We start from the raw sequence: 9592 nt of genomic DNA on the forward strand, positions 1-9592 counted from the left end.
GAAAAGGGGTAAATGAGAGAGAAAATGGGAGCGCTTCGTGCGAGGCACCCGGAAAAAGCCGAGGACCAAAGCAGAGCCAAGAAAACGACCAAGAAAATCGGCGATTCACAAGTTGACTGTTGCCAGGGTAAGAAATAAGAGAGACGATACTCTAAATTAGGTGTTCCTGTGTTTGTGTGCTACACGGATAATGTTATTTATTGACACTCACAGAAGTAAACAACACGAAAGCGCTGGGCGATAATGCACTTACTTCACATGTACAGTGGAGGAAATAATTATTTGATCCCTTGCTGATTTTGTAAGTTTGTCCACTGACAAAGAAATGAACATTCTATAATTTTAATGGTCGGTTTATTTGAATTGTGAGAGATAAAACATCAAAAAGAAAATCCAGAAAATAACTTCATATAGAAGATATAAACTGATTTGCATTTCTTTGAGTGAAATAAGTATTTGAACCCTCTAGCAAACAAGACTTAGTATTTGGTGGCAAAACCCTTGTTGGCAAGCACAGCGGTCAGACGTTTCTTGTAGTTGATGACCAGGTTTGCGCACACGTCAGGAGGAATTTTGGTCCACTCCTCTTTGCAGATCATCTCTAGATCATTAAGGTTTTGAGGCTGTCGCTTCGCAACTCGGAGCTTCAGCTCCCTCCATAGGTTTTCTATGGCAGGGGTTCTCAAACTTTTTTGGGCCGGGGACCCCAATGGAGCAGAAATTTTTCCAAGGACCTCCTCATAATCGCACCACAAATTTAACATTATAGGCTTATAAATATTTGTCCTGTTACATACAGTTATTACCACATTGTTTTAAATAGTCATTTTAATGCATTTAGCAAATATATGTGTGTTGGAACAATATACCGTGGAACAAATAGAATTCCATTTTAGTTTAGTATTGATTATTGACAGGGGTGGCACGGTGGTGTAGTGGTTAGCACTGTCGCCTCACAGCAAGAAGGTCCTGGGTTCGAGCCCCGTGGCCGGCGAGGGCCTTTCTGTGCGGAGTTTGCATGTTCTCCTCGTGCCTGCATGGGTTTCCTCCGGGTGCTCCGGTTTCCCCCACAGTCCAAAGACATGCAGGTTAGGTTAACTGGTGACTCTAAATTGACCGTAGGTGTGAATGTGAGTGTGAATGGTTGTCTGTGTCTATGTGTCAGCCCTGTGATGACCTGGCGTCTTGTCCAGGGTGTACCCCGCCTTTCGCCCGTAGTCAGCTGGGATAGGCTCCAGCTTGCCTGCGACCCTGTAGAACAGGATAAAGCGGCTAGAGATAATGAGATGAGATTATTGACATATTGATGGGATTACATTTTAGAACTCATCAGAATAGATAACAGACTGACAAAAAACAAACACTCAATGCATTCAGAGGTAACTGATCTCATGGTGTAAAATGAATGGCAATATACTAACCATCAAACAATGAAAAAGCACTGATGTAGTAACAGGCATCAAACTGCAGTAAGAGAATAAAACTGCTAGAAATATTTCATGCATTACAACTAAAAATGTTATGATTAACCATTTTTGGGGGCGGGGGCAGCTGGAGAGTGAGCAAGTGAGATTGACAACAGTAGATAACTTTTTTAATACTATGAAAATATCTGATTAACCATATTGTTGGTGGTTTTGGGTGGGGGTCGGGGGAATGCAACAGTATCATCATCATCATCAATGAGATGGGTGTGCCTGTCTTTCACTACACAGTTTGTCCAGTCTTGGTGTGATGGATGATAGACAGACTCTAAGATCACTCTCCACATGGAGACGAGCTCTGTACTTGGTCTTCATTGCAGTCAAAGTACAACCCCGATTCCAAAAAAGTTGGGACAAAGTACAAATTGTAAATAAAAATGGAATGCAATGATGTGGAAGTTTCAAAATATTTTATTCAAAATATAACATAGACGACATATCAAATGTTTAAACTGAGAAAATGTATCATTTAAAGAGAAAAATTAGGTGATTTTAAATTTCATGACAACAACACATCTCAAAAAAGTTGGGACAAGGCCATGCTTACCACTGTGAGACATCCCCTTTTCTCTTTACAACAGTCTGTAAACGTCTGGGGACTGAGGAGACAAGTTGCTCAAGTTTAGGGATAGGAATGTTAACCCATTCTTGTCTAATGTAGGATTCTAGTTGCTCAACTGTCTTAGGTCTTTTTTGTCGTATCTTCCGTTTTATGATGCGCCAAATGTTTTCTATGGGTGAAAGATCTGAACTGCAGGCTGGCCAGTTCAGTACCCGGACCCTTCTTCTACGCAGCCATGATGCTGTAATTGATGCAGTATGTGGTTTGGCATTGTCATGTTGGAAAATGCAAGGTCTTCCCTGAAAGAGATGTCGTCTGGATGGGAGCATATGTTGCTCTAGAACCTGGATATACCTTTCAGCATTGATGGTGTCTTTCCAGATGTGTAAGCTGCCCATGCCACACGCACTAATGCAACCCCATACCATCAGAGATGCAGGCTTCTGAACTGAGCGCTGATAACAACTTGGGTCGTCCTTCTCCTCTTTAGTCCGAATGACACGGCGTCCCTGATTTCCATAAAGAACTTCAAGTTTTGATTCGTCTGACCACAGAACAGTTTTCCACTTTGCCACAGTCCATTTTAAATGAGCCTTGGCCCAGAGAAGACGTCTGCGCTTCTGGATCATGTTTAGATACGGCTTCTTCTTTGAACTATAGAGTTTTAGCTGGCAACGGCGGATGGCACGGTGAATTGTGTTCACAGATAATGTTCTCTGGAAATATTCCTGAGCCCATTTTGTGATTTCCAATACAGAAGCATGCCTGTATGTGATGCAGTGCCGTCTAAGGGCCCGAAGATCACGGGCACCCAGTATGGTTTTCCGGCCTTGACCCTTACGCACAGAGATTCTTCCAGGTTCTCTGAATCTTTTGATGACATTATGCACTGTAGATGATGATATGTTCAAACGCTTTGCAATTTTACACTGTCGAACTCCTTTCTGATATTGCTCCACTATTTGTCGGTGCAGAATTAGGGGGATTGGTGATCCTCTTCCCATCTTTACTTCTGAGAGCCGCTGCCACTCCAAGATGCTCTTTTTATACCCAGTCATGTTAATGACCTATTGCCAATTGACCTAATGAGTTGCAATTTGGTCCTCCAGCTGTTCCTTTTTTGTACCTTTAACTTTTCCAGCCTCTTATTGCCCCTGTCCCAACTTTTTTGAGATGTGTTGCTGTCATGAAATTTCAAATGAGCCAATATTTGGCATGAAATTTCAAAATGTCTCACTTTCGACATTTGATATGTTGTCTGTGTTCTATTGTGAATACAATATCAGTTTTTGAGATTTGTAAATTATTGCATTCCGTTTTTATTTACAATTTGTACTTTGTCCCAACTTTTTTGGAATCAGGGTTGTAGAGAAAGATGACTCACATAAGTAGGTAGTAGGAAAGGGGAGCAATATCTGCATAGCATGTGCTGTGAGTTCAGGATACTCAAATGCTAGAGAGGGCCAAAACTCTGCATGGCTCACCTGCTGGAATCTGGCCTTCAATGTCCGATCGCAAGATAAGTCCACCAACTCCTCCTCTGCTTTGCCTGTAAGGCTGTATGTAGCTGCTGGAGCAAAGGGATCTCGCACCCAGTCCCAGGCATCAGTGTTTACATCTGAGAAATATGAGGTGAAGTGCTTGCTGAGAGCAGTGAGGTAAGAGGTGGCTACCTCTTTCACGACAGTCACAGGCAGGTTGTTTGCGAGCAGAAATTCTGTGAGCTGCGGGAATGTCTGTCACTCCATCTTGTAGCCGTCTTTGCCACAGCTCTGCTTTCCTCATGAAGGCGGCGAGTTTGTCGCTTACTTCAAGGATGGAGGCATAGCGTCCTTGAATGGAGAGGTTAAGGCTATTGAGGGCATTGAAAACATCCACCAGATAGGCCAACTTAGTAACGTACACAGGATCAGAGAAAAACTCTGCGATATCGGGTTTTTCCGTTCGCATAAACTCTGACATTTCGGCGCGTAACTCAAACACCCGCTGAAGTACCTTTCCGCGAGAGAGCCACCTCACTTCGGAATGATAAAGCAGTGTGTCGTGGCATGCGTCCATCTCCCGACAAAGTTGCCCAAACAAACGTGTCTGCAGTGCCCTTGACTTAACAAAATTAACTGCAGCCACAGCTTTATTCAGCACCAAGTGCAAGTCAGGTTCAATGGCTTTGGAGGCGAGCGCTTGCCGATGAAGCATACAGTGCACAGACCTGACATTTGGGTTGACAGCCTTTATGCGAGCGACAACACCACTCTTTCGGCCAGTCATCGCTGCCGCTCCATCTGTGCACACGGCGATACATTTACCCCAGCTCAGCCCAGCTTCATTAATAAATTCATCCAGGAGCCTGAATATCTCCTCTCCTGTTGCCCTACCTGGGACCGCTTTGCAGAACAAAAAGTCCTCTAAAATTGTTTCTCCCCATGGATAGCGGACAAGAGCGATGAGCTGAGCTGCACTAGCTATGTCAGTAGACTCGTCCAGCTGAATAGAATATTGACCACTGCAGCGAAGTCTACCTAGAAGTTGTGACAAGATGTCATCAGAGAGATCGTCTGTCCTTTGCCTTACGGTGTCGTTGGAGAGTGGTACCGTTTTCAGTTTGCTAGCTGCCTCTGTTCCGATCATAACCTCGCACATATCCGCTGCTGATGGAAGGATCAGCTCTTCTGCTATGGTATGAGCCTTCTTACACTTAGCTATACGCTGGGCTACCAAATAAGAAGCTTTCTGCACCCTCTCTGATGTAGTTGCCAGCTTGGTTAGTCTTGTTCGCTGAGAGAAATATTCCTCACCTTTTCTGTGAAAGAACTCTTTTGGTTTGTTGATGTATTCCAGATGCTTTGTTAACAGATGCCGCTTTAGCTTGGCTGGCTTCATAGCCTCATTAGCTAGCACCTGGAGACAGTTCACACACATTGGCTTTCCTCCGCTGCTTTCAATGAAGCCAAATTCTATATAAGTCTCGTCATATTTTCTTACTTTGCTTGGTTTGGGAGTGTCATTACTCGTCTGTTTCAAAAATCTATCCATTTTCTTTTTTCTAACTCTGATTGCTGCCTTTCAATCAGCTCACCAAGCTATCCTAGCTATGTTATGCGAGCGTGAATAAAGAGAATAATGCAATTGGGCGAATACTGTAGCATTTTACTACGGAGCCCCTCTGGTGACATGGGTGAAAAAAAAATATTCCGTGGCCACACGTTAATAACGCGTGGGAACGAGATCCTATTCCGTGGCCACGACTTGTTTAATGCGTGGGAACGAGATGATTATTAGGTGGCCACGAATTAATAACGCATGGCCACGAGAAGTGTTAGTCATTTCATCACTGAGACTGCTGACTTTCTGGCATCAGTAGCTTCAGCCGCAAATATGGACAAGTTTGATCTGATTTCGTTTTATTTTAATCTAGGCAAGAATTATAATCTCATCTCATCTCATTATCTCTAGCCGCTTTATCCTTCTACAGGGTCGCAGGCAAGCTGGAGCCTATCCCAGCTGACTACGGGCGAAAGGCAGGGTACACCCTGGACAAGTCGCCAGGTCATCACAGGGCTGACACATAGACACAGACAACCATTCACACTCACATTCACACCTACGGTCAATTTAGAGTCACCAGTTAACAACCTAACCTGCATGTCTTTGGACTGTGGGGGAAACCGGAACACCCGGAGGAAACCCACGCGGACACGGGGAGAACATGCAAACTCCGCACAGAAAGGCCCTCGCCGGCCCGGGGCTCGAACCCAGGACCTTCTTGCTGTGAGGCGACAGCGCTAACCACTACACCACCGTGCCGCCAAGAATTATAATGATATCCTTAAATCACTTGCAGTTAGACATGGAGTAATTCTGAGCAAGAGACACTTAATTCAGCTGCTAACTGCAAGTGATTTAAGGATATCATTATAATTCTTGCCTAGATTAAAATAAAACGAAATCAGATCAAACTTGTCCATATTTGTGGCTGAAGCTACTGATGCCAGAAAGTCAGCAGTCTCAGTGATGAAATGACTAACGCTTCTCGTGGCCACGCGTTATTAATTCGTTGCCACGTAATAATCATCTCGTTCCCACGCATTAAACAAATCGTGGCCACGGAATAGGATCTCGTTCCCACACGTTATTAACTCGTGGCCACGGAATATTTTTTTTCACCCATGTCACCAGAGGGGCTCCGTATTTTTCTCCACATACAGTAAGGGAAGTTTATTATTTTGTAGCAAATTTTTTTACGGACCCCCTGGCAACGCACCACGGACCCCCAGGGGTCTGCGGACCCCACTTTGAGAACCACTGTTCTATGGGATTAAGGTCCGGAGACTGGCTAGGCCACTCCATGACCTTAATGTTCTTCTTTTTGAGCCACTCCTTTGTTGCCTTGGCTGTATGTTTTGGGTCATTGTCGTGCTGGAAGACCCATCCACGACCCATTTTCAGTGTCCTGGCAGAGGGAAGGAGGTTGTCGCTCAGGATTTTACGGTACATGGCCGTGTCCATTCTTCCGTTGATGCGGTGAAGTAGTCCTGTGCCCTTAGCAGAGAAACACCCCCAAAGCATAATGTTTCCACCTCCATGCTTGACAGTGGGGATGATGTTCTTCGGGTCATAGTCAGCATTTTTCTTCCTCCAAACACGGCGAGTTGAGTTAATGCCAAAGAGCTCGATTTTGGTCTCATCTGACCACAGCACCTTCTCCCAATCACTCTCAGAATCATTCAGGTGTTCATTGGCAAACTTCAGACGGGCCTGCACATGTGCCTTCTTGAGCAGGGGGACCTTGCGGGCACTGCAGGATTTTAATCCATGATGGCGTAATGTGTTACCAATGGTTTTCTTGGTGACTGTGGTCCCAGCTGCCTTAAGATCATTCACAAGCTCCTCCCGTGTAGTTCTAGGCCGATCCCTCACCTTTCTCGTGATCTTTGATACCCCATGAGGTGAGATCTTGCATGGGGCCCCAGCCCGAGGTCGATTTTGTATTTCTTCCATTTTCGAACTATTGCACCAACAGCTGTCTCCTTCTCACCCAGCTTCTTGCTTATGGTTTTGTAGCCCAGTCCAGCCTTGTGCAGCTCTACAATCTTGTCCCTGACATCCTTAGACAGCTCTTTGGTCTTGCCCATGTTGGAGAGGTTGGAGTCTGACTGACTGATTGATTCTGTGGACAGGTGTCTTTTATGAATGAATGAATTTATTTTTATTTCGAACATGTATAAAAAAAATGTAACTATCTGTACATACAAAAGAACGAAAACGAGAAATAAAAAAATAAATAAATAAAATAACAAAGAGCTAAGACATTACAAAACACCGCACATTGTTCGAAAGAGGAGTGGAAAGAAGTACAATACTTTTTTAATTTCCCACCTCTTTTTAACTACCCCGAAATCCAAACTACATTAATACGCCTATAAAAATATATACCATATATACACTTCATGAATATCTACATAAATATATAATTACAAAAATATATACTACATACCATATATATACACACACACACTTCATAAATATCTATATAAATATATACTACATACCATATATACACACTTCATAAATATCTATATAAATATATAATTACAAAAATAAATATATACTACATACCATATACACTTCATAAATATCTATATAAATATATAATTACAAAAAATTATATACACTATATACCATATATACACTTCATAAATATCTATATAAATATATAATTAGGCGGCACGGTGGTGTAGTGGTTAGCGCTGTCGCCTCACAGCAAGAAGGTCCTGGGTTCGAGCCCCGGGGCCGGCGAGGGCCTTTCTGTGTGGAGTTTGCATGTTCTCCCCGTGTCCGCGTGGGTTTTCTCCGGGTGCTCCGGTTTCCCCCACAGTCCAAAGACATGCAGGTTAGGTTAACTGGTGACTCTAAATTGACCGTAGGTGTGAATGTGAGTGTGAATGGTTGTCTGTGTCTATGTGTCAGCCCTGTGATGACCTGGCGACTTGTCCAGGGTGTACCCCGCCTTTCGCCCGTAGTCAGCTGGGATAGGCTCCAGCTTGCCTGCGACCCTGTAGAAGGATAAAGCGGCTTGAGATAATGAGATGAGATGAATATATAATTACAAAAATAAATATATACTACATACCATATATACACTTCATAAATATCTATATAAATATATAATTACAAAAATAAATATATACTACATACCATATACACTTCATAAATATCTATATAAATATATAATTACAAAAATAAATATATACTACATACCATATATAGACTTCATAAATATCTATATAAATATATAATTACAAAATATATACTACATACCATATACACTTCATAAATATCTATATAAATATATAATTACAAAAAAATTATATACTATATACCATATATACACTTCATAAATATCTATATAAATATATAATTACAAAAATAAATATATACTACATACCATATATAGACTTCATAAATATCTATATAAATATATAATTACAAAAATAAATATATACTACATACCATATATACACTTCATAAATATCTATATAAATATATAATTACAAAATATATACTACATACCATATACACTTCATAAATATCTATATAAATATATAATTACAAAAAAATTATATACTATATACCATATATACACTTCATAAATATCTATATAAATATATAATTACAAAAATAAATATATACTACATACCATATATACACTTCATAAATATCTATATAAATATATAATTACAAAAATAAATATATACTACATACCATATACACTTCATAAATATCTATATAAATATATAATTACAAAAATAAATATATACTACATACCATATACACTTCATAAATATCTATATAAATATATAATTACAAAAATAAATATATACTACATACCATATATACACTTCATAAATATCTATATAAATATATAATTACAAAAAATATATATATACACTATATACCATATATACACTTCATAAATATCTATATAAATATATAATTACAAAAATAAATATCTACTACATACCATATATACACTTCATAAATATCTATATAAATATATAATTACAAAAATAAATATATACTACATACCATATATACACTTCATAAATATCTATATAAATATATAATTACAAAAATAAATATATACTACATACCATATATACACTTCATAAATATCTATATAAATATATAATTACAAAAAATATATATATACACTATATACCATATATACACTTCATAAATATCTATATAAATATATAATTACAAAAATAAATATATACTACATACCATATATACACTTCATAAATATCTATATAAATATATAATTACAAAAATAAATATATACTACATACCACATACACTTCATAAATATCTATATAAATATATAATTACAAAAATAAATATATACTACATACCATATACACTTCATAAATATCTATATAAATATATAATTACAAAAATAAATATATACTACATACCATATATACACTTCATAAATATCTATATAAATATATAATTACAAAAAATATATATATACACTATATACCAT

The 9592-nt window shown here is 39.3% G+C and overlaps 1 protein-coding gene across 3 annotated transcripts in view; it reads left to right on the top strand.

Moving 5' to 3' along the window:
- The window catches only part of creb1b (cAMP responsive element binding protein 1b), an 86572-nt gene that overhangs the window by 64783 nt on the left and 12197 nt on the right, over window positions 1-9592 (top strand). The gene's annotated exons all lie outside the window — the stretch shown is intronic.

This window comes from Neoarius graeffei, chromosome 9, assembly GCF_027579695.1.
Source record: "Neoarius graeffei isolate fNeoGra1 chromosome 9, fNeoGra1.pri, whole genome shotgun sequence".
NCBI classification, from domain to species: domain Eukaryota; kingdom Metazoa; phylum Chordata; class Actinopteri; order Siluriformes; family Ariidae; genus Neoarius; species Neoarius graeffei.